General features: G+C 34.1%; 1 long non-coding RNA gene across 1 annotated transcript; it reads right to left on the bottom strand.

Annotated features, from left to right (window-relative positions):
* On the bottom strand, nt 1-25,330 carry LOC125691315 (uncharacterized). Its single transcript, XR_007376078.1, has 3 exons — nt 25,285-25,330; nt 1,199-1,245; nt 1-97 (listed from the first exon to the last, which is right to left on the bottom strand). It is a non-coding gene; the product is annotated as an uncharacterized LOC125691315 (long non-coding RNA).
* Nucleotides 25,331-26,174: the final 844 nt, after the last annotated feature.

Here is a 26,174-nt window from a genome sequence, read left to right as displayed (position 1 = left end):
ACCACAGGCTGTCAAAACAAGAGCCACAAGCCAAGAGCCACTAGCGAATTATCTTGGTATTTTCAGGCAGGAACAAAATGGTCTGGAGATACAATTCCTGCAAGAAAAAAATCATTCTTCCACACTTTTTCAATGAACCAATCAAATGTCAAATTTGTCCATCAGGAGATGAATCAAAAAACTTTTCACTGCAACATCTACACCTCATTCTCTTGGACAGTGCTTGGACAGTAGTTCTTATGACCATTTAGTGGTTGATTTTACCTGCATTTCCCTTTACAGAGGGAAAAAAAAAAAGTGAATTCTTAGCTGATGGTTTGCCAATTCAATTAAGTAACAAATCGGTTAACTTCTAACAAGGCCACGGCATGCATTGCCTTGCACAAGAATGTCAGGAAACTTCATTCTAAGAATTCAGAGTAAACCACAAATATACATAAGTTAAGGCTTGTTATGAACTAATAAAAATATAATTCAGAGTTTAAGGTTTAGCTGTAACTAAAATTGCAATTATCCAAACATTAGTTTGGATAAGAAGGAGAAAGCAAAACTCAGCTCATCAGACATAAGTAACTGGAAGATCATTCATCTAAATCCAGTTCAGCTATCTAGGCTCTAACTATAGATAGCATAAAAATAACACTTCTTTCAGAGAATTATTCATTCAATTCACCTAATTCATATATCTTAAAATTATCATACTACTCATTAACTCAAGAAGAAACCAAGATGACTAGTTTTTTTTTTCCTTAGCTGATTAGTTTGTTAGCTAAGATGCATAGTATGCTCTTTGCATGCTCTGTAAGAATCTCTTGTTAACAAAATTGCAAAGAGCGTTTAAATGAGTTTTAGATATGATTCTATGCAACAAGGATGAAATATGACATTAAAAAGTAATTTCAATGAAATCTATGAGTAAACAGAATAGCGCAAAAAAAAAAGTGACTTGATCAAAATTCTTAATTTCAAGCAGAGATTTTGAGCAGTGTTACTCATTACAAACCACACTTTTGTCAAAGAAAGATTATGAACTCGTAATGAACGTGTTCTTCACTGATCTCTTATATAAAAGAGTACAAAAAAGAATAAGTCAGACTCTAAAGTAAACAAACAAACAAACAAAAGAGTACAAGCATCTAGGGACAATTTAGAAAAGTACAAAGCAAAAGTTGTTCCATAAGAATAAATTTAAAAGTACCTGCAAACAAGTCATTCTTCTGGTTCTTGTACTACCAGCATTAATAGCTGAGTTTGGGGAAAAAAAAAAAAAAAAAAAAAAATCAAATATTTAATTTCGCTTGTTGCTTCACTGAGTAGATCAGTTGTGATAAACCCTATTCCAGTTAATACCATAGGAGGAAGTAGGAGATAATAACAGGACAGCAGTTATAATATGTACTAAACTGGAGAAATCTAGGAGAGAAAAATAAATAATCACGGTTTTACAAAATCTTATATAACTGAAAACACTGAACAAGTTCAGTTTGTTTGCCTTATAGAGAAATCGAACCATACAGCACAGACATGGAGAAAACACCAAGGACATCTTCCCTCTTGAGGTTTTGTTTAAATGTAATAATTCTGGGATAGAAGCACAATTATCACAATACCTCTATTTTCTCACATAAGCATAATCTTAGACAAGACTGTGGCATAATAATATAGAATAACTTAAAGTCTTATAACAGGAAAAAAAAAATCTGCTTACTCAATTTTCCAGTTGACTTATTTATATTTCTAATAAAGTAAAATCAATTATTTCATGGAAAAGTTTGACAAACTTGTCATTGGAGCACATATGTAACATTTGCCTCAGTGTCAAAAAATAATCTGATTTTTAAATAAAGCACAGTACAATATCAATTCATACTAATTGACAAAGAGCTCATAAATCACAAAAAGGGACTAAAAAAATTGAATAAAGGAGCCTGCTTCCATTCAATATCTTTGTCAGTCACAAAGATAGGCTGTTATATAACAAAACTGTTTTATAGTTATATAAATAGTGTATGAAATTCACTGATAATTCAGAGATTCGTGAAATATTGAAATAAGAAAAAAATGAGGAGCAGTACACACAGTGAAAAAAAATCTAAGGATGAGAATGAAGGGTGGGACTGTCTTCTGAAAAGCATTCATTGAGGAAAAGATTTCTGGGTCACAGTGAATACAATCTCATTTGTGCTTCTGGTGAGAAAAAAAAATTGGATGCAGAGCAGGGGAGAAAAAGATTTATTGGTTTTACAAAATAGAGATGAGGTTGAAAGAAACCAAGTGACTTGCCTCAAGATGAATGATAAGCCCTATTGATCTCAGTCAGCCTTTTGCCAATACAATGCTGAGATTTTGTCCCTTTGTTTTCAGATGAAATTTACATTTTGTTCCCAAAATAGAGATAGAGATCTCAGAGAAATAACCATTCAGCAGGGTTTTTCTTTCCACTAGTCCGCGATCTACTATCCGCTTGCAAGCAGAAATAGGGTGGGACAGTGGAATGCTAGCATATATGTTCAGAATAACATGTTTTAAAAAGCAGCTGCAAAAGCTTTTGAAGAAGCTCTAACAAAATACTTGCATTGAAGCGCAGATGATAGGTGGCAAAGAAGAGACTTGCTATTAGTGTATATGTACATTTTCAGTTTGAAGTATTCCAAAGAATTCTTTCAAGCAAAGGAAATTTATTTTTAAGGATTTGAGGCAAACACAATAGATACTATTAAAAATTGAGATAACTGATGCAGTAAATGAAAGAAATTATGGTTATTCAAGACAGCATGGAAAAAAATTGATAGATACAGTATATTTAGTTTTAAATTCTGTTTGCTGTGTTGGAAACAGAATTTTAGAAGAAACCTGTTCACAAAAAGGAGGTGTTTCATTTGAAATAGCATGTATGCTAATGAGTCAAATACAGAGCTTCCATTGGCAATTGTATTTTTGTTCAAATCCAATCAAAAGCAAAAAAACAAAGTTCAAATAACATTTATCACTAAGAATGACATCACATGAATATCTTCATAATACATAATAAGATCCCACAATAAAGCCCTTGGGCATATTTATCTGAATGTCTGAAGGCTACCATTCTGCTTTTAGAAGTTTTTACCTTCTTACATTCCTTCTTTCACTACTAAAAAATACCAATTAATTAATCATATGGAAAACAACAATGAATGTTCCTCCTTTAGTATCTTTATGTGGGAAAATATTTGCTTCACTCAATTTTGAGAAGCAAATAAAAAAAGAACACCCTTAATGCTTTCAGAAGCTATTTTATGTTCTAATTTATTCTTCTGCTTCATATATTAGTTTTAATCTCATCTTGTACTCATGAAGTACATTCTGGTACAAGGTTTCTTTCTTTTCTGATTTTTTTTTCCTTGTTTTCTGTTGTTCAGCAGCGTCTTCTTGCAAGGTTACTCAAAATGCTGCAGCCACCCCTATTGTAACTGCTCTTGCATCTTGCTTAAACCAGCCATCTCTCCTGTAATCTGTATCATGACAGAAATATTAGATGCTGACAAGACAAAGACTGCTGTAATTGAACTGAAGAGTGCAAGAAATTACTGATACAGGAAGAGTAAATTAAGCTTTCATTAGCATCAGATTTTAAAAGGTTTGTATTTAATGCATGGTAAGGTCAGTGAAACTAGTGCCACTATTAAAAACTGATTATTATTATTATTTTTTTTTAAGTTATTCTTACATAGTTATTGTAACTGCTTAGACACTTCCCTTTAACTGCATTGTAGGAATATTGCTATAGCTCTTCCATTTAATATTTGATACCTTATACATCATATTGATGCCAGATTCCAGAAACAGGGATATAACTTCTATTCTAGTAATGGCTGCAAACCAAAGGCTGGCTTCAGCTTTTGGGTAAAGATATTTAAATGATGTTAAAGACACTGTTGGATTTATTTATTTTGAACAAATATTCCAAATTTTAACTCCTAAGGAACAATTTTCAGTTTAGTTGTCCTGACTTTGATCAGATTTCTGACCTGTCAGGACATTACAGTATGCATTCAGCTGACGAGCAATTTTTCAAAATTATTTGTCATACAGGAAAATCTGCCTGAAAGATCTCATTTTTGCCTCAATGACTTTTTTTTTTTTTTGACTCTTAGAGCATAACATAGAATCTATGCCCTTTGTGCTTTATGAGTCAATACTACCAGAATTTTCTTAATTAGCTCTATTTTGTGACCTGAGAAACCTTTCTGTCTGTATATCTAAGATTTCAAATCTTCCTTTCAACATATGGCACATATATGTATATATGTGTATTAAACATAAAAGCCCTTGATTTTCATCCAGTAACACTAAAGAAGTAGATACTCTCGCATTCCTCATATTCTTGAAGTGCAATTTGCACTCTAATTTCATCTCAAGCCTCAACTCTATAAGGGACTACATCCTCACCGTAATGAGATGGTAAATACAGGCCCGTCTCACTTTAGTGCCTGGTACAATTTTTGGAGAAGATTATTCTGGAAACCAAAGGAAAGACTTGATAGGCAGACACAGACACTATTGGTCATGGCCAACATAGGTTCAGCAGGAGAAAGTTACATTTAACTAACCTAATCTCCTTTTATGACAAGATTACCTATCTAGTTGACCAAGGGAAGCAAATAGATGTAATTTTTTTTTTTTTTTTTTAATTTCAATAAAGCTTTTGATACTGTTTCTCGCTGTATGTTTTTGGACAAGTTGTTCAGCACATAGCTAAACAACAGCATAACACAATGGGTAAACAACTGATAGATGAGTCAGGCTCAAAGGGTAACGGTAAATGGGATTACATCAAGCTGGAGGCTACTCAGCAGCAGGGCTCACCACTAAATAGAGCAGGACTCCATTTTAGGGATTTTTTTTTTCCCAATGTTTTCATAAATGATATGTATGCAGGACTCAAATTTGTAGTAAGCTTGCAGATGATACTAAATTAGAACAAGCTGCTGACTCCTTTGAGTAGAGAAACCTTGCAGAGAGATCTTTACAAATCAGGAAGAGCTGTTAGCAGTCAACAAATGGATGAAATTTAACAAGAGTAAGTTCAAGATGCCGTACCTGGAATGAAGCAACTCTTGAGATATGGCTGGAGGGATGAAATACTAGAAAGCAGCCCCACAGAGAGGGATCTTGGGAGTCTGGCTGATGACAAGTTGAATCTCAGCCAGCAAAAGGGACCAGTCATACCAATGGATACACCAGGCCCAGCTGGGAAGGGGAGAGATTGTCTTGCTCTATGCTGGTGCAACCTCGCCTTGAACACTGTCTACACGTCAAACACCACAACAGTGGTTATGTCCTGGAACAGAATCCTCAGGGCAGTTGCCACAGCCCCAAGATTTCAATTTTAAGAAACATTTCAACAGTGCTCTCAGCCATGTGGTCTGACTTTGGGTGGTCCTATGTAAAGACAGGAGTTAGGCTTGATAATCCTAATAAGTCCCTTACAAGTCAAGGTATTCTATGATTCCGTGATAGCTCGTCTACTACTGGTATAGCACAGAGATAAGATGGAAATACAGTAACTGACTAAAATGGCCTATTATTGGAAATACAATATCCTTGTGTTTGTTGCATAGAATGAAAATCTTAATCTACACTAAAGAGTCCCTTTTATTGCACTGTCATTCTCAATACTTGTTAGATTTTCACAGGTCTGAAATCTGTGTGATGCTCACATACACACTAGAGCTTAAGTTAGTGCTTATTCTAAAAGCAATCTTCCTATCTGGTTGCATTTTTCCCTAGTAAAAATATTTGACACAGCAAGTCAAATTCCCTGTTGCCAAACTTTAAAGCCAAATTTACACCTGACCATGTTTCTTCATAACAGGAGAAATTTTACCTGCTTTAGCATTTACGCAAAATGTTTTCACTTAGATATCTTGCTCGATTGCAAGTTGCATCCAAACAGCATCCTATCAGTTTGCAACCTATTCCTAATATTTTTTTTCCCCAACAGAAGAAATGTCTGTTACGCTAAAGAGAACATCATCTCAAGGCATTCACTGTAATTCAGTCAAGTCAGAATTTTTTTTTAGTTGAATTAGGTACATAGTATCCAGACAGTTGAAATCTAAGAATTCAAAAGGTTTCTAGAAATACTTCGTCTAGAATTTTTTGTTTTTTTAAATCTGATTTCTCAAACCTTCTGTGGATTAACTGAGAAAATCCAGTAAATATTTTCTTGGAAAAGCATACAGAATATTACAAGCATGGACACAAAAAGCTGATGTTACTGAAAATCCGGTTCTGAAATGCCATCTGTATCCTAACATTTACATTTTCACAAAGTAGAACAAATGGCATAATGAAGTTCATTCTTTTTGTCCTCTTCCCCTCATCCTTCTGCAACTGAGGGATTCTGTTGAATTCAGCAGTTCTTAACTGTTCTATTTTTTCCTATTTTTTGGAAAAGATTTAATTTTATAACACTTCACTATCCTAACTTCATAGTGAAAATAATCACCTTTCCTAACCAGAACATACAGTTTTTTGTGACATTTCAGACTTGCTTGAAAGTGGCAGGTAAGGAACAGCAAATAAATCCAAGATTTTACAGATGTTTGTCAATGGCCTAAATGTTATGCATACGCTTTCTTTCTGAGGATAGAACTTTTAAGAGGGCACACTTCTTTATGTCCATTTTACTGCACTACTACTATATTAATATCTAGGAAATGTAATTTGCTAAGCTGTAAAAGCACAATCATAGCTACTGCAGTCCACCAAAATCAAATCTACTATGATCCTTTCATATTTGGAACATGAGTCACGCTAGGACATGAAAGTCAAAATTAATTGAAAAACCAAGTACTTACCTTCCAGAGGGAAAAAAAACAAACAAACAAACGTAAATTCTATCTATTAGCATAAACCTTGGGTAACATTATAGGATTGACACAGTAAGTGGACTTTTTCTTCAAGTTCCACAGAAGAGGAAAGTGTTTGAAGTATATTTTAAAAGACATGGGAAGGGGATAGAGGCTGGAGAAGACATTTCATTGGAATTTCAGTTAACCTGAATACATTTCAGTAATTTAATAATGAAAATAAAAATTCCAGAGTTACACCCAGGAGTGAAGAAAACCATACGGATTTACTAAATTTGACAATGCCAGAGAAAAAGTAACATGTAACTGCAGTATTTGAACAATTGCAGTAAAGGGGAAAAACTTCAAAATGATGAAATGATGTTTTCAGATGAAAAGATTCTGAATCACAAGTCACACTGAAACAATGCAGTACTTACAGCTAGTTTCACCTAGCACTTTTTTTTTCCTACTTTTTTTTTTTTTTTAAAGCATTTTTCCCAACAACTCTTCCAAATCCAAAGAACAAAACAATGTAGAAATGTTTAAGTTCGTAGGATTAACTTCTGCCAATTCTTTCCCTACTGACAATTTAAATAAAAGAACTAAGTTTAGGAAATTCAGAATAAATGGTTTATTTTATGGGCAATCAGAGTAATAGTATACAGGAAATCATTGGCAATTTATTACTTGTTTGTCTTTAACTAAAACATATGTTGGAGGGGAAAAAAAAATAGTCAATCAGTTGTTCTCTATAAGAAAGTAAATCTAGAGAATAGTAAGTTATTTTTATTTTGTATTCATTCACCTCTTGGGCTTACATGATTAAAATGTCACACAATTTGTCAGAGTAGTATCTGATTCCCCAAATGAGCAAAATTTGAACTTAATGCGTTTAAGATATATGTATATGTAAATAACGCATTGTGTTTAATATTCAGTCCCATCTACCAGGTTTACCTTTAGTTCCATTCAACTGCTTTTTTATATAGCTGGTTTCATTCAACTGCCTTTTTTTTTTTTTTTTTTTTTCTCCCCTCTTTTTTAATATAGCTGATGTGGAAATGGCAAAGTATTTTTTGTACTTACACAGAACTTTTGATGTGGATAATTATTAAAAATTCACTAGCTTCAAAAAAATCTAAATCTGAAACTATTTTCTATCTAGCAATTGGAAATGCTATGTCTTGAAGCATTTTGTGCTTTCTCTTCTAGACAAAAATGAACATTAACGTTTAGTTCTATGTCTCCAACAATCCTCAAATCTTGTTCTTGAAAGTAAAGAAATGCTTACTCATGACCTACGTGTTTTTTGACTGACACTGGATGTTTTTCATACAGAAATGTAATGTTTGTGAAATTAAATGTTTCTAATTAGTTTAGATTGATTATATTCCAACACCCAACAGGACTACAACTCTAGAGAAAAACACCAATTTTTCCAAAGCTATATACACAATTGAATTGATCAGTCCTGGTATCTCAGTGTCTGGAGGATAGTAGTGCACAAATGGAGGAGTAACATGCTAGCTGCTGCTCCAGAAAAAAAACATAACCAAAGATCAGACATGCATATTATCAGTTTCTTTCCCAGTTTAGAAGTGCCTCATCTGAGAAGTGTCTGGACAACACTCTTTGAAATATGCTGATTTTTGGGTGATCCTGTGTGGAGCTAGGAATTGGATAGGACCCTTGTGAGTCTCTTCCAACCTGGGTTATTCTATGATTGTGTGCTAAAGAAGCTGCTAAAGAATACTACAGCATAGTCATAACTTTGATCTTTAGTTCACTGTCCTGAAGCCCTATAAAGCATTGAACTTCACAAGTGAGAAAATAATTGAGAAGACAGAAGATAATAAAAGTACAGAGATACTCAAAAACCAAAGCAATCTGTATTTGACAAGTTATTATTTCATTCACTGGAATAAGAAGAGCCTTCAGTACTCTACAGAACCTGGCACAACAGTTCTGTTGCATAAAGAGGAGCTGAGTTTATTAAAAACAAAATTAAGAGAAACATAACTACTTACCCTATGAGAATATATACAGTCCTACACAGAAAAATTACATGACTATAAAAACCTATATTTTTTCCTGTGCCTTTTTTCTAATCCTTGTTTTCATTTTGGGGGATTAGTTTATTTTTACAAAACACTCACTGCAGGCTATCAATAAAACTAGTAAAAATTATATATTAAAAAGGTCTCTGAAAAATTAGTAGCTTCTAGTGGGAGGGACAGAGAAATAGGGACCTCTACTTAAATCAGTTCTATACATATGAAACTGAAATAAAGATGTGCTCTTGCCTTAAACATAAGTGAAGATACTTATGTACAGAAAGATGTACAGATACTTATGTACAGAAAGATGTAGCACCATCTTTCTGTAAAAAGACAAACTGTAAATATTTCAGAACATAATTCAGAACATAAGACTTAGAGCAGTAACGAGAACAAAACAAACAAAAAAAAATTCATGGGATAAAACAAAAACAGAATAAGAAAAGGAAAGAATTACAAAAGATCTGGTTATCTGCTATTATTAGTGATGTCCTTTCACAGCAACAACAACAACAAAAAAAATCAGATTATAAATCCCATCAAAAAGATTCACTACTCTGATGCTGTGCTTACAGACTAAACCATGATAAAAAGCAAACTACGGAGACAGCAAGGCTCCTTTGAAACAATTCCACTCAGTTTTTCCCCTCAAGGATCTTGGAAGTCAAGACAGTTGTAGTACAAGGAAATGAATGGATCAGGCTGACAAAACTTAATTCTCCAAGCTAAACATGAAAGTAATTTCTATTTCTCTACTTCTACAACAGTCTGTTGCATATTATTGCCCTATTTCTTATATTCTTGAAGGAACATTAGGTATTGAGATGATCACTTAAGGTCTACATCTAAAGCAATAAATAGCAACAACTGCACAATTTCCATTAAAAGATGGTTTTTATGTTATTCTGGCCAAATCAAAATGATCAAGCAAGTTAAAATTTTAAATTCTTGCAGTGATAGGAATATTTACTTTTTGAATTATCATTATTTATATTTCAACAAGCTGCTCAGAGAGGTCATAGTGTCTCATTCTCTGGAGATGAGCAAAACTCGCCTGGACTCCTTCTTGTACAACCCACTCTGGAGAACTTGCTTTAGCAGATTGACCAGATGATCTCTAGAGGTCCCTTGTGACCCCTGAAAATCTTTGATTCTATGATTAAAATAAGGGGAAGAGGATTTTAAATGAGAGGTATATAGCAATTTATCTTGTCTATAATAGAGCTTTTAACATATAAACTAGAAGTTAGAGTCAGCAAACTAAAAAGCTAGGATTAATCTACTTCAAATTATTCTGTACCTTAATAGGAAAGTTACAGCAGTAGGTAGTATTCCCTGCAACTTTTTCCTTTGAAGAGAACCTTGGATCCCTTTGAAACAGAAACTTCTCCTGTACTCCTAATGTTTCTCTTCAGGGAAACAATAACACTATGTATTTACTACTGACGGGCGCTGTCAGTATATGGTACATATGCTCAGAGAAGAGCTACTTCTTCTATCTTTAAACCTAGTTTCCAGGTTATGTCTAGATCTGGATGTCAGACATGCAATAAGCAATTCTACCCTGTAAGACTAAAATTGTGATGGACATATACAGAAGTACGGTATTAAAATATTTAGTATCTTTAAGGTAACCTGCTTATGTAAGCACAGATAAGATTTTTGGATTTGTAATTAGGAATTTAGAGGCAAGTTTCAAATATTTTCTACTTTGTGCTCTTATATAAATCAAGCTCTTTAAGGATCTTCAGCTGAATGGAAAAGTACTCTTTATGCATATGATCTCCTGGTTTCACCACAGATCTTCTTTGAAGACTTTTCTTACCTTGCACTTTCCTGTGCTAATATAAAGAAATACTTCAAATCCCTGTCTCTCAACATATTTCACATTATTTTCTTTTTAGAACAAATAACATTCAGCAAGAATTCTTAACCTTACATTAGTAAGTGTCTAAATACTCATAATCTTGTTCTGAAATAACTTCATTTAGTGCATTTTGTAGGTCATCAAATTAGTCAACTCTTCAACAGCATGAGGTAGACCTCAGCATATACAGTTCTCCTCATTAGACCATGATCAGAGTACAAATGACTACTAATGGATTCATCACATAATTGTTCTGTACATGAAATTTATCCAAAGATAGTTTTTTTTTTCCCCAGAATGGATATCTTTATGCCAGGCATTTAGGCACAGGAGTCACTTCAGCAGTTAAACTTTAATTACCTACTTGAATGTTGGGTACATTTCCACTGCTAATACAAAACCTTTGGTATTTCAGATTTGAAAGTTTCAAACATTGCATTGGAGATTAAGATGCGCAATGTGGACCTATATCTTTCTGACTGGATGCATAAACAGTTATTTGGAATTCCTAATAGCATCCTTGGATAGGTTTGTCTTCAAGATGCTTATTACTTACATGAAACAATTCCTATATGGAATGAAGGGATAGCAAGAACACTCCATTGCCCCATAACACTTCCAAGCTGGAAAATTAATGCTTGCTGTTCAAATAGCAAGAAATAGAGCTAGTACTGTAAGTTTAAACTATTCTTTGAACAAGAGTACATGTCTTCATAAAATTTATAAGTATAGAAAAGGTCTTCTATCTATTTATAGTTCTGTTTGAATTATAATCAACCTGTTCCAAATCTTATTTTGTCAGGCTTTCCAGATTTTAATCCACCCAGTTAATTCTGGCTCTACTGAGAAGAGAAAAGTTGATCTTAAAGCCTTTCTGTATGTATTATTATGAAAATAAACACAGCACTCACATGTTATGAGTTCATTTGTTTGTGCAGTGTGCATCTCTAAAAACCGTATCGGTTCTGCAATATTAACTCAAAGAATACACATAAAAGGAATTTGGTCTAGACAGAAAGCTTAAAAAAAAAGCTACATAGCTATGATCTGTCTTATAAATATCTAAAAAAATAAAATGTAGCTATTGAACTCAGTCTCCCTCTCACTTTCTTTCCCCAGCAGGACATAGGAGAAAAAATGATTTTAAAAATGTCACAGGTCAAGTTTACTATAGAGACATCCCTTACAAATTAGTGTCCACCAGTAAAACATCTGACAGAGGGAACAATTTATTGCCAATTAAAATGAGTTGTAGAGTGAGAAAAGGCATCCTGGGCCTTCTAGCCTGAGTCACTAGAAGCAGACTTATAGGGTGATTAAACATTCAAGATCTTTATAACCACTGCCATACTAACCAGCCAATATAGACCAGATGTGTAGAACATTGTGTTCCAGCTGCAGAGCAGCACTTCCAGTGCCTTGCAAACCAATTTTCAAACCACAACATGAACCTTGATGACTCTTAATTTTACACACAAAATATTGGTGAGGATATGAAGCGTAACTACACACTATATAGAACTATACACAAAAATCATATATATAAAAATAAAATTTTCTAAAGAAAATACATGAGCTGCGTACATACAGTGTTACTAAAATCCTGTTTAGGATAGTACTTTAAAACTCCAAAGTTGTTAAGGAAAATATTTAATAACATTCTAATATCTGATGCCATTCCATCAGTTAATAGGAATTATGGTATGATTCCTAGATAAAAATAAAAAATAAAAATCAGGGACAATTTAGAAACAGTTTCCTCAGACAATCTTCCTCAAAGAACTTTTTTTTTTTTTTTGTCGGAAAATGGTCTGATAACAAAATACCACTTCTAAATAGGTGGTGCAAACAAGAAAATAGTTCTGGAATCTTGGCCTAAAGTGTCTTCAGTATTTCCAGACATATTTGCTGGGTTATCATTAAACATATGAAGTGATTTCAGTTTCTAAGATGCAAACAGAGTACTTGAACAGTTTAAGTTTTCAGTTTGTATTCACAAAATTCTCACAAAGCAAGGTTTAAGACATCAAGAGAAAAACTGTATGACAAGGAACCTTTTGTCAAATGACAGAGTTAAAAACCTCATCCCATTTAGAAGGGCTGGTCCTTGCAATTCAGTGAGCACACACAAGATTACAGTTAACTTGAGAGAGATCTAAAAATGTCATAAGCTAGCAGAGAGCAACTCAAGTATTTTATGAATGACAAAAAAAAAAAAGCCAAGGAAGATGATTATAACCTTGCACTCATTCAGCAATCAAGCATCATCATTATCAAATACAGTGAAGCTTAAAATACTTATGCAAGTTGTGGTTGCTGAGGACTCATTCAGCAAATTGTCATATAAAAATAAAGGTAGCAAAGGTTATGGGTTTGGGATCTATGGGTTTTCATATTTCCCCAATTACTCATACTCTAACCATATTTCAGGGCATTAAAGATACCAAATTTCTGAAGATTGAATCAGAAATGTAAACATTTTTCATGTAAGACTGCATCCTCTAACAAAGGCCTACATAGTCTGCATGCAATATTGCACTCCAGTCATGGTAGTTTTTAAACTAGTGAACTTTACGTTATGCCAATTCGCATTCCAGAATATGACATCTCTGTCTACTACATATCTATCCTAATCTTAAACAGGACATTGTTGAAACAAACAACTCCTTATGGCAACCCCTATGGATGTGCCATAAGAGACCATTCAGATCCTACAGCTTTTCAAGGATTACTCAGACTAATTACAGATTCAAAACAAGAAAAGACACTCATCTCACAGCATTTCCTTATGGATATTGGGATAGGTATCCAACTAATTTTATTCATTGATAACTTCACAAAGAAGAAAACTCACAGCTACTCCCGTTGAAGATCTCTCCAATTGACAGTCAATGGTCTGCAGTTTTAGAATATACTGAGTTCATAAATTGCTTCTTGATGTCACACTATTTTTCCAAAACTTTGTGTTGAAAAATTGTGACTCAAACCACAAAAACTTCTTTCTGAACTGCATTTTAGTTAGTTTCAGAGTTTGAAATTTCAAGTATAGCAACAGCTTAACTATGATACATTAGGAAAAGTACTTATAAAATGACTTCATATAAAGAAAGACTGATGTCCACAGTGTGAACAATATTGATATACTGTCTTTTTACATTAAAAAAGGAAAAGAAGAACCTTAAAAGATCCAAATACAGACTATATGGAAAACAACATATGTAAAATGAAAAATATAGGAAACTCATTCCTTTTAATTTTAGACAGATTTTCGTGGTAAAACAAAAACATTCTCTGAAGCTATATTAAAAATGTACAGCTTAATATTTTCTCCACAGCCAGAAATAAAACTACAGCATAGACTTACAGCAAAATGATGCAAGATTGGTTTTATAAAAGGAGTAATGGATTATTCATCTGTGTTCAGATTGCTGCTGCATTTGTGCAGAACTGTACAGAACAGAAACAGATTTGCAAAAGAACAAACTCCTGACCTAGTCAGCCTATGTTGAATTGCTTCAAGTTTTCATCTTCCCCACTTCCACAGTTATACACTGGCACAGTGTCAGAGCTGTGGAAAACACATCTGGAAAACATCCTCCTGTTTAAAGCAGAATGACTGCCATCACCAGATCAGATCAGCCATGGAATTCTCTAAGCAAGATATAGAAGTCTTCAGAGATTGAAGGAGCTTGTTCCAGTGCCACATTATCCTTGTCCTGAAGAATTTTTTTTAACATGCAGTTTAAACCTTGTGCTTGTCTGAACCTTGAATATATGGGTGGCTTCCACTCTGCAAAACTCATTTTTCTATTCAAACAAATAAAAATAGTATCTTGGTTTTGCTCTGTATCTTTAAAGGAGATTATTGCCTTTGAGGGGAAATTCTCAGATCAGCTAGGTAAAACACACTGTTCTCTGTCCTCTCTTCTAGCAGAATCAGTTCTCTCCTACAGTCACAAGCTATGATTATATTAGCAAAAATGTAGAGCAATACCAACAGTTCTTCCAAGTTAAATAGTTGATTCTAAAGATCCAGAAATTCACAATAGGTATTTCAGGATCATTTTTCTTCAAGCAGGTTCAAATCAGGTAACATGCATTGAATGTCCACTAGAAGCTGAACAATATAAAGTTAATATTGGAAGAAATCTCCAATTTCCAAGTTCTCAATGGAATTCAGTTCATACATTGATAGCACTTGACAATTTGAGCCAAATTTCAATTAATGGTGACTATAAGAAGGTTTACTTCACAAACGCATTTCTGAAGTAAAACAGATAATCGCAGTCTCTTCCCTTCAAATCCAGGCATTCTCATCGTAAGTTAGAGAATAAATTCTCTTCCTTCTCCTCTGGGATCCTAGAAATGACTGCTTTTTATCATATCTACCGCTACACTGTCATGTAAGACATAATATGAAATGTCAAAAAGAAAGTAATCCTGACCTCTATGTCCTGACCATTCATTTCATAACAAAACTGTTATGTTTTGAACCATCACCTGGGGTGTGCTTAGCACAAAAAAAAAAAAAAAAAAAAAAACTTATTGCTGCGATGAAGGATGGCATGTGGGCTCTGACAACTTGAAGGATTTTTATTGCGTAATTGAAAAGTATAACATTATTAACTGCTCAGTACCTAGCTGGCTATAATAGGAAACTAGAAGGCAAGAAAAGTTTTAAAATGTCACAGAATCACCTAGGTTGGAAAAGACCTTCAAGATCATCCAGTCCAACCATCCACCTATCACCAAGAGCACTCACTAAATCACGTCCCTCAACACAAAATCCAAACATAAACTCTGTTCCAGAGTTCTAACAAATAGGCTCTAAAACCTACTTGGGATTCATACCAAAGAGAACTGATCCAGAAGGTATCCCCAAATCAAGATTGACACAGGAAAACATTGAATTTACTACACAGTATACCAGCTCTACTCCTAGATTAATTCTTTACAAATAAATTTTCAATAGTTTTAGGAAAGTGTCAAGTGCAAGGTGTTTATTTTCAGAGAGGAACATTTAAGTAGCAGTCTATAAAAGTGTTATTAAGGGCATTTCTGAAGAGTGAACACTTTGTTTTGTTTTTTTTTTTTTTTGTTTAGTTGGTTGTGTTTTTTTGTTGTTGTTGTTGTTTTTTGGTTTTGTTTTGTTTTTTATTCCCCAGACAGGAACTGTTTATCTGAACAGAAAGAACTGGTGAGTTTTAAGCCCCAAGATACTGGCACTGCCCCTTGTAACAGTGTCAGGCAAAAGGTACAAATCTTGGTTCAGTCATCTTCCTGTATGCTGTCCTAAAGTCCTGCACTAATGGCTGTTTCCCTAGCTCCTTTTCTGTTGAGGGATACTGAAAACTAAGCAGGCAGTATTTCGGAAGGAAGATGGTAGGGAAACATCAGAGCGATGTGCAAAAATGAAGCTGCAAAAGTTATCTGAACCTTTATTTTGGGCAGACCATTAACAAAGCTTCCTCACAATGTACTTGATGATGAGTATTCAAGTATACTTTCATATTAAGCATTTCTTACAACCTAGCTCTTCATTGTTTCTCATTGTTTATTTTTTTTTCCCCAAAAGATTTCTTTAACATCTACTTCACATCATAGTGTGTATAGTGCAAAGGTACTGATATCTCAGTTTTGGATTCAACTGCAGAGACTCAGCATATCCATAAGCCCTTTACTGGATCTTGCCCCACAGAATTCAAGTCACTTTTAGAAATATCACTTTCTATCGCTTTTTCTTATGACTTTAGTTATTTTTGTTAGGGAGTTTTTAAAAAGCATCAGTTCGTAATTGGAGAAGAGACAGCCTTGGTTAGAATTAATTACAAAGATGTCCTGAAAATATCTGATGACTGTAAAAGGACAGGATCTTAGTTAACAGGTATAGAAGATGGATTAAACAGAAAACTGAAGACCACTGACATTTTAACAGAACCAAGAAAATACACTGAGAAGTACATTTAGTTATTAGCCAAGTCAAGTCATTACTCTGTTTCATAAGATAAGAAAATGAAAGCTGTCAGCCTTTTGTAATACACTCAAGTTATTTGATTCACAGTGATACCTTTAAAACTACAATGCTGAATAGTTACATGTAATAAACTTAGAATATAATAGAGATAAAATACCATAAAATGGACAAGGTGCTACCGAAATAAAACAGTCAATTATTTCAAATATATAAGATAATCGAATTCCTAACTGCAATCCATGATTTGAGAGGTACAGCTGATTGATGTGTCCAGACAAAATAAATGCAATAGAACAATCACTGCAGTGTATCATTCTAACTCACCAAATAAATCAGGATCAACAAGGACAGAGTCAGATCAATAGAGCACATAGCAGTAATGGAAGAAATTGACCTCCAAAACATTTATAGTTTGTGCGGATTAAAAAACAAAGCCAAATAGCATATATGCATGTTGTTAAGTAGTTACTGGGTAGATTAATTGGAAAAACAAGTAGTTTTTTTCATTTCAAATTCAGTAGTACTGTGAGAATTTAGCTTTCAGAGATTTCCTTATAATAGAGGTACTGAAAGAAGTTCCCTGCAATGCCAGGGAAACATGCATAGAGAGCAAAAACAACACAGCTCCTCTTAAAGTGTTCTAAACAGGCAAGACAAGTATCAGAATGCTTATACAAACATGCACTCTAACAATATTTTTTTGTACAAGTGTAAAAGATTAATTCAAAAACTGAAAATTGTAGGCCACACTAAAATGTAGTACTTGCACAGATGAATAAAAACTCTTAAAAGACAATAATATTCAGAATTTTATCTTATGCCTTTGACTGTTCTTTTTAATATAGTTTAGGATAAGTTTTTCTGCTTTTTTTACTTACTCCCCAAGCTCTCCTTTTCATCTTAAAGTAAAAGTTACATAAGGATCATTTGCCAAGATATTTCCTCCTTGTGTATTTATCCACATAATTCCAGTAACACCTTAAGTGATCTCAAAAACAAAAATTTATTACAACTTTATTTAGTAATTCTTCCATGAAAGATTGCCTTGGTAATTTCTAATTAGCACAGAAATGCAGTTCTCAACCATTTTCATTGCTTTGCAGAACAACATCCTAAACCTACCAATATCAATAACGGAAGTGCAGGGAGATGATGTTGCCTCATAGCCTCATTTAAATCCAGACTAGTGAAAATCACCCAAAATCCATGTAATTTAATGACTCAGTTGACCTCTGTGGAACAATTTTGACCAGAAACTGGTCCAACAGCTCAAAGATGAAGACACAATTCCCCTTTGTTTTTCTTCAGAAAGAAGAACTGAGAGGACTCCATGCCAGGCTTACATACATCCTATTTTTATCCTTTAACTATCTTCAATAAAAAACAAACCATCACCTAGAATTCCTTCAGTATGAGTATGGAAAAACAAATGCGCACATAGGTATGTATGTGATAAATAAACATGTTTATGAAAACTCCGCCAAAACATGAAGAACAAACAAGAACCTCCTATAGAAATGAACACGTTCTTAATGGCAGAATGACACCCAACACTTCTGAGCAGTTATTCTTCCAGCACATCAGTTTTTACTAAATCAGAAAAGATCTGAGTTCAAGTTTAAGGAAGAGAATATTATTCCAATCTGCATCATTATGTTTCATCCCAGTGTTTCATCCCAGTAATTAACTTCAAACAATTAAAATGAAAATGAACATTTTAGTAAACTACTTCCAGATGATTTCTGTTACCACTAACATTGCTACTACTTTTTAGCAATTATATCTAGAGATATTTAAGTATTTCTACATTATATACTACATTTTGGACAACTACTCTGCTTACTCTACAGTAATATCTTCACATACTATCTAAAAGCCTAGGATCTTTTTTTTAAATTTTTTTAAGACCCAATTCTAAACAGAAGATCATAAACCACTCATGAATATCCATTGTTTGTATAGTATCTACATATGTAAAATCACTTTTCTAGTTTACATATAGAAGGAATGAAAACATAAATGTAAGTTGCTGTATGTACTTAATTTTTCATAGTCTCACATTAAGTAGAGCGAGGAGAGCAGAAGTAGCAAAATCTCACAGTAAATAATTCAAAAAGAAAAAGCTGATTCATATTAAGTAATTTGCAGGAATTTTAAATAAACAAATTAATTATTGAAAAAAATACTACATATTTGCATGAATATAGAGTAGGTGCCATGTTTAACTAATTGTAAAGGCGCTGATACATTTGCAAATACACAAAATACAAATAAATTGTAAAATATAAAGGCCACAAGTTTCTTGAGAATTTTTCACTCAAGTAAGAAAACTATGTGGCTCAAATACTTCTCATGAGATCACACTGAGTTCTACCTTCCCCTCTCAGGGAAGTGCACACACATCGATTCAAAGTGAATCTGCAGAGTTTCACTAAATCACATGAAGTATAGCTTAAATCCCACACAAATATAAGACTTAAGACAAAAAAATAAATAAATAAATAAAATGTAAGTACTGTGAATGACTCTTCATGTTCCTTCTCTCTCAATTGTGAGAACTTTGCAGTTCTCACAAAACTGAAATTCAAGCAGTCAGCAACATAGTATCATAATTACTACTCAGTTTTATATTCTTACCCTTTTTCCAATGGTTACCCATACTGTTATTACCAAAAGAATTTGCCAGTAAACAACAACATGCATTGTAATACTCAGCAAGCAATCAATCAGCATAGCTTCAAGTTCAATAAAGAATTTTAAAGAACTTGCAAAATTTTTTTATTAAGTAAAACAAGAATGCATAATGCAAGAACAAAAGATGAACACCACCACACACACAAAGGAGCTCCAAGCTTATTTTCCATATCTTAGCTAATGCAAGGCCATTTTACCGTAACAAGAACGGATACAGTTAGCCACATTCTGGACAGTGTCACTATACATCCCCAACACTCCTTTTCCCATAATATATAACTAGAAGATGTAAGTTTATTTCTTGTTCAGAAGTGATGTTTCATGAGACTGTTTCACCTATAAGCTGATCCTACAAGCATTTCACTGAAAACAGAGTTGTTCTGCTACAAACAGGATTAAATAGCTATTATAAATCCCTCTTGTCAGAAGTTTTATAAATCTGACTCTGTTTCCATATTACAAGTAAATTCCAGTGGTAAATGTATTACAAGGTCACCATACATATCAACAATAATGTACGTGGGGATATAGAAGAAGAAGGCACAAAGTTGCATTATTTGTTTGAAAATATTAATTTTCAACTTCCTGATTAAGAATAGGGAGCTTCTCTACAGTAATCTACACCATGGGATATTGTTGTGCTAATGGTATTCTGTGTAAAGCATTAAAAATTAAACAATGCCTATTGAAATTATATCAGGTGATAAATAATTCAATGAATCAGCTTCATATAATGTAAACATTCACAAATTATTTTAGCATGAATTAATAATCAGAAGCTAAATTATTTAGATTTCTGCTGCAAAAAGAAAACCTTATGAGATCATAAAGAATTCTTATAAGAGAATGTTTTCCAGGAAGGTAATTTACTATCTTAAAATTTGTAGTTATACAATTGTATTCTTTACACTCAGGATGATTTATTGTTCACTTTTACTATAATGAATGGTTTGAAGTTTGGTTTTTTTTTTTTTTTTTTTGTAACTTTGCAATATCATAAACACCCAGAAGGTCTTTTCATAAAATAGAAGTACTCTTGGTTTGATTTTCCAGGAGCAGCCTTCAGGAAATAGATATGTGAGAATACAGCATTACAGGCATCACTGTATTTTAAAATATTTACATTGCAATTAATTTTCAAGAGTGATATGTCTAAGAGTGTCAAAAACGTAAGAGGCAGGGGAGATAAATAAAATAAGATGCAGCCATCCAACAACTTAGTCTATAAGAATTTTCCACAGTGAAGAGACAACTGAGGGCTCTTCTTGTTTAATGTTACTTTGAAATCATGAACTTTGGCATCTTACACTAGCAATTTGTTTTTGTTCTTTTTTCCTTTCCTGAGGGTAAGTATGCACTTGTGTTTTAACTGTTTTTTAGTTTAATTTAGATTCCCAGTGTGAGGACACTTTACAAATCTTTTCCCACTTAAGAATACACATGTAAAAATTAGCTGGAGACAAAGCTGACCAAATTACAGCACAACGTTCCTCTGGGAGGAAACTTAAAAACCTGAACATTATTTATTCTCCTGAGAGAAAAGATGATGAGGACCGAAGCTATATTTTGAACATTCAGTTTCCCATGTCTATTACTATTCCTGTATACAAAGAGTTATTCTGAACTCAAACTGACCCATAGGAAAAAGTAACAGCACCCTTACATGAGCAGGAGACTGATTTAGATTAATCATAACTGGTTTTGTTCTTTTATCTTTCTTTTATTGTTAAGTTTGTTCTCTAATTCTTGTAAACACTTGTTTTCTGCACTCCTTTTCCAATACATGTTTTAGTGTTGTAATAAAAATTAAGACCATACTCAGTATTTCTCTTGTCATTTAACATATTAGCATTAGTTGTGACAATACTTAAACTCTTCAACTGAGTATGTGTAGAAACAATAGCACTCCAATTAAAGCAGCTGTATCACAACACTGTACAGTCAGTAAATAGCAAAAAAAGTTCACAGAGGAAAACTAATGCCTCTAAGCAGTATAACTCTATAAAAATCAAGTTATAACTGAAGATTCAATCTTATAAGTCACAGTCTTGGTAATTTTCAGACTGATCACTTAAGACTCAATTAAAATTTCTCAGTTGTTACTGATGATCACAGTCAGGAGATGCTCTCTCTGAGTGCTTGCCAAAACTTACCAACTGTTGGTGTTCTATCATTTACCTCCTTTGTTGCTCCTTTTAACTACTCTTTTTCTCCTGTATTGTGCAATAACATTTTCTCTCAAACCTCCTTCAAAATGACTGAGACTGTCCCAGTCTCCTAAAATATTCCTCTACCTTCCGTTATTAGTACCTTAAGTCTAAGACCTCCCTGTTTCACTTTCCCTCCCCTTGAAAATCCTCCTATACCATTTGTTTTCCAAGTTCTACCCCTTTTCCTTGACTTACTTCTCCAATTCACATATTCACCCTTGATTCTCATTCTTCTATTCTCTGCTTCCCCCAGATATTTGAGGCCAGACATTTCTCAGCAGTGAGCAGTGACAGGGGACAAGGGACAATGGGAATACAGGAAATTCCATACAAACATGATATAAAACTTTGAGAGTAACAGAGCACAGGAATAGGCTGCCCAGGGAGAGTGTGGAATCTCTTTCTCTGGAGATAATCATTACCCTGGATGCTTTCCTGTGGGGAACCTAGATGATTTCCAGAGACCCCTTCCAATTCCTACGATTCTGTAATTTTGTCTTCATCCCTTTCTTTCCTCTTGCACATACTTTTCCCATGGTAAAATCATTATTTCTTCCATAGAACTCTGAATTTGGCTCCAAGTATCCTTCCCCCCTATTTGAAAAAGATATACGCTATAACATACCTCTCCTTAGCAGATCTCCCTGTGCCTCTTGAAGGCCATATCTAGTGCCGAATATAGTAACAAAATACATGATCCATATCTTTCCTGTTTTCTCTTCACCATCATTCCATCCTTCTTGAAGTCTTTTTCTTCTTACTTTTTGTTACTCCTGTAAGCTGTAAGCTCTCTTCTTCCTGATAGAGCTGCTCCTAAAACCCACATCTTTTTCCCCTCATCTTACCACCTATCCAGACTGTAATGTGTTTATTACAGTGAACCCACACAGCGGGATAAATTTGCTTATGTCTTCCTCTTTTGTCATACACAGTGTGAGGAATCTCTTTTCCAATAGAAATAATTATATTTTTCCACTTTGGACAAATTTGCTCAGAAGTGATCAGAATTGTTTTAGAGAGAAAAATCATGAAAACCTGATTTAAGGTTTCAATCTGCCTTAAAGTTCTTTCATGTATTTCCAACAATACGTTAAAATAATAGGTTTGTTCAAACTCATTTTAGAACTGAATGAGTCTGTCAGGCATCTTTTGAAACAGAAGGAAGGTACAAATCAATGGAGCTTTAATCTGTTAATCTCTCATAAGTAATCTGCCAGTAATCCTCAGCTGATAAAAGCAAGACTGTGAAGGACAGGCTAATTCTTAGATCAGTTCTTCAAAGAAAAAGACCACTCTTGTTTTGACTTCCAAATTTAACAGTGAAAGATTATAGTTAGTACACATACAGCTATATGTACAGCAACTTAATAAAAACAACTAAGAAAAGAAATTGAAGTCTTTTGTCTAATAATCAGGCATGTATCAGGCCTAAGGTGTACAACACCTGCCATTGAGGAAAAGGAAATTTGCAAGTGTTCATTCTGTATTGTGCATCTCCAAATTTCAGGGGTGCTTAAACATAGGCTTTACACTAATTCTGGATTTGCTTTGTAATTTAGACTGTAACATCTTCATTTCTAGTAGCAGTGTAGAAGGTCAGAAAATCCTATTTCACTAAATGCATTAAGATAAGCCCATACTTACGATGTGGAAATTATTTACAGACTGAATATGGGAATCCACAGTGAAATTTTTTACAGTAAAAATGAAGGGAATGCTTAATGTTGGCAACAGTACAGCTCCACAGAGAGTCAAAATTCACTGTGTGAGGTTAAAGACTACATTCAGAAAGCACAGTAGCTAGGGAAAAAAAAAAAAACTTCTACTACAGAAGAAGGTATTTTTGAACACAACAATTTTTCTGAAAAAGAATTTTTCATTGATTATCTTGTAAAACAAATGAAAGTTACGACAGGACAGTGATTTTTTTTTTTTTTTCTACATTTATCCCATTCCTGCTGAAATTCATTTTCCCCATGTTTAGTAAACATGTAAACAGTAAACAGTATTGAATCGCAGCTGTTCTGACTCCATTCTAGTAGTAGCTACTGATACTTTTGTTCTCAAAGAAGAAGGTACCACTTAAAAAGATAACTTAAACCACCTAAATGCCTATATGGAGGCACAGAGGGTAAAATATGCACCAAAGATAGAGCACACATTCCCAAATGCTACAGCAGCACTTTAGTACACTTATATTTAGTGCACAAATTCATTTCACAGAAAATGAGTGTTTCAGTTCCGCATTATTTCACTTCTACTTTCTGGACTGATCAAAATGTTTTTTACTTTAGAAAAAAAAAAAAAAAAAAGTAACATGAATAGTCTGACAGAAATACAGTATTTGGTGAAGTATAACAACTGCCCTTCCTGCAGTAGATGTCACATTTTTGCTACATTAATTCCTGAAATCCTAGCAGACAAGGCCATAATACCCTCGTAATTAATAATGTCACATCAACATCTGCAGTTCCCTGCTCAGCACTTCAAGCTTCCTTCAGGCATTTGTCTGTTTTCATTCAGCAGTAACACAATGTAGTGGTGTATGCTAGTATCTTTATCAAATCTTACCCTTAGGCTTTTATAGAGAGATGGTAACTACCAGACCTTTTTCACCCTCCAACTTTTAAGAATAAGTACTTATTCACTTGTTTGCTAGCAACTCCACAGGAGTTGGAAATCAATTTATCTGAACATAAGCTTTGCTTTACTTTTCCTGAACATTGACTGAAAGCAAGTTACACTAATTATGCAAAGAAACTGTTCTTGCCTGATATACAACGATACATACTTCTTCCAAACTACACTCAACTGGCATTAATTGAATAGGGAAAGCAGTTAACATGTATGGAAAATTGCCTAATTTCCTAAACCTGTAAGGATTTTTTTCTCTGAAGACCGTACTCCAACTCTGGGATGAACTTTCAAGATCAGCAAAAAGTTTCAAGATTATATATTTAATAAAATGTGCACTCATATAGGGCATCAGATGAAATATATATTGCCCTGATGATCAAAACTTCCTAGGGAAGATAACAATGGAGAATGGAGCCAGAGACAATTACACTGTGATAAAACACTACCTCAAAGACATAGAACTATTAGAGAACATCCACAGGAGGTTTAGAAAGATAGTAAAAGTTCTAGCAGGAAATATGTTTGAGAGTCAGTCATTGAGCCTAGCAAAAAGGAGACTACAGGAAGGCTTCATGGCAGCTCCTCTTGAGGGGAGCAGAGGGGCAGCACTGATCTCTTCTCTGTGGAGACAGAAATAAGATATGATGCAGTGTTGGTCAGGCATTCAAATGGGCTATTCATGGTAGTAGACATGGCACCAAGCTGTCAGATTTTAAAAGTGCTTGGACAAAATTCCCAGACACAGGGTTTTGTTCTTAGGCAGTCCTGTGTAGAGACCCCTGTTTTATTCTTCTTTGCTCTATTTTAGCCAAATATTGAGCCTCACTTAGAAATAGCAGTGTCCAGTCAGAGAACGAAGCAAAATTCTTCCAGACTCCTTGGTTCCAATTAATTCCACAAAGCAGTGAAACTACTTCTGAGAAATTCTTTGCAATACCATACAGCATTGCTGGGAATACCAATAGCCATTTACTACAAGGGAAGAAAAAAAAAAAAAAAGTTGACTCACCCAGTTAATGGTGAAAAATCTCTGACAGGCAAGCACATCCACTAAGCAAGCAACCTTCCTGCAAGAGATATTCTCCCTTTGGAGGCTAGCCCTTAATTGAGCCCAGGGCACTCCTCGTCAAGTGGGAAACATGTCAGTTGTTGCACCTGTGTTTCCTGGACCAGCCATACTTCTTCACCGGCTGCTCAATCATCAGTTCAGGATGTGTGACCTAACAATTTCCCTACAGCCACCATCTAGTCCATTAAGGGAAGCCATCAAAAAAAATACATAATGTTAAAACATGAAACTGAAAATCTTGGAAAAACATTTAAGAAATGAAAGTCATTGAAGATATGCAGGGAAGAGATGAGCAAAAGAAGACAGTCACAAGCAAACTGTGAAATGCTTTATGGTTTTAATGCTTACATTGAGACTAAATAACAGAATTGTAATACTAAACTCAAGATAAAAATGAAATGAATGCCACCCTGAGAAAAAAAAAAGGAGAAAATATGAAGAAGCTATGAAGGATACGAAGATGGGGAGTCATTCCTTTATGTTATTCCTTTTTCAAAATTAATTGGATTCATCATAAGCAATCAGATGACTGATGCCTGAAGGTGAAAACAAAAATTATCCTTAAGAGTCTGCTAGATAGCCCTCAATGAACTATGTAAAGCAATAGACCCTGAGAAATAAAGAAGTCAAACTTACATTCATCGATCTGGCTATCCAGATGCTTGCACTTGTCACAGGTCTTTTTTTCAGTATTTTCATGAGCTCCTAAAGAGTCCTCTTCATTCATTCTGTTGTGCTTTCCTTCACTGGGATAAGGGCATCTGCATTTAGAGAGTTTTCATCTGTCTCTGAAGTACAATCTCATTAAAATTGTTTCACCTTGTAATCAT

Source organism: Lagopus muta, chromosome 3 (genome assembly GCF_023343835.1).
Source record: "Lagopus muta isolate bLagMut1 chromosome 3, bLagMut1 primary, whole genome shotgun sequence".
Lineage (NCBI taxonomy): Eukaryota > Metazoa > Chordata > Aves > Galliformes > Phasianidae > Lagopus > Lagopus muta.
The sequence above is the reverse complement of the archived record's forward strand: the minus strand, read 5'-3'. Positions and strand labels throughout refer to the sequence as shown.